Source organism: Lactuca saligna, chromosome 4, assembly GCF_052625555.1.
Source record: "Lactuca saligna cultivar CGN05327 chromosome 4, ASM5262555v1, whole genome shotgun sequence".
NCBI classification, from domain to species: Eukaryota; Viridiplantae; Streptophyta; class Magnoliopsida; order Asterales; family Asteraceae; genus Lactuca; species Lactuca saligna.
Window position 1 is genome coordinate 49,205,744 of NC_136420.1, and position 916 is coordinate 49,206,659.

Sequence of the window (916 nt, forward strand, 5' to 3'; positions counted from 1 at the left end):
TAGTGTTCAGCACGTCTAACACAGCAGCCATGTCTTCAGAAGTTCCATTACCTATTCCTTTCGCCCCATCATGTCTAGGATTATGGTACTCACGAGAGTGATTGAAAAATTCTTCAATTAATTCCTTGATTTCAGCTGGATTTTTCTTAGTCAATGGTCCTTGAGAATCAAGGAGTTTCCTTGTCATGACATTAACCTCATCATAAAAAATAGATACTTCTTGTTGCTCATTTAAGTCATTTTGGGGGGAATTCCTTATTAACACCTTTGTAGCATTCCCATGCTTCGTATAATAACTCCCCTGGTTGTTGCTTAATGTTGGCTATAGCTTTCTTGAGTTTAGCAACTTTGGAGGTGGGCAAAAGTGTTCTAAAAATTGGTCACACATCTATGCCCAAGTAGTAATTGCACCGAGTGGAAGTGCTTTTAGTCAATCCATAGCGGCTCCCTTGAAAGTAACGAGAAGCATTTTCAAAAGCACCGTCTCTCTTGGAACATTCGGGATGTTGAAGTAATCAGCTATGTCATTGACTTCGTCAACATGTTTGTATGCATCCTCATGATCTTTCCTGGGAAATGGAATGTCTTTAAGCGCGGAAACAATATGTCCCTTAAGCTCGAATGTGGCGGTGGTTGGAATCGCGGGATGCACTAGACCGGGACCGGTGTCCTCTTGGATTCTCTTCTTATATGCCTCCATGGATATATCAGCAATGTTTTTCATCTCGTTTTTCGGCTTCTTTTCGGGTTCACTATGTTCTAATTCGAATTCGGGTTCGAACTTGTATTCGAAATCTTGTGGATTAGGATTTTGCTCAAAGCTTTCAATCTTGTTTTCGTCTTTCTTTTGATTGCTCGAATCTCCCACGTTCTTCCATTTCTTCTTCCTAAAAATTAATTTAATGTCCTTGAAAGG

At 40.2% G+C, this 916-nt stretch overlaps 1 non-coding gene across 1 annotated transcript; it reads left to right on the forward strand.

The window, feature by feature from the left end:
* Positions 1-233: 233 nt before the first annotated feature.
* On the forward strand, positions 234-341 carry LOC145044674 (small nucleolar RNA R71). The gene has a single exon (XR_013681619.1). It is a non-coding gene; the product is annotated as a small nucleolar RNA R71 (small nucleolar RNA).
* The last annotated feature ends 575 nt before the right edge of the window (positions 342-916 follow it).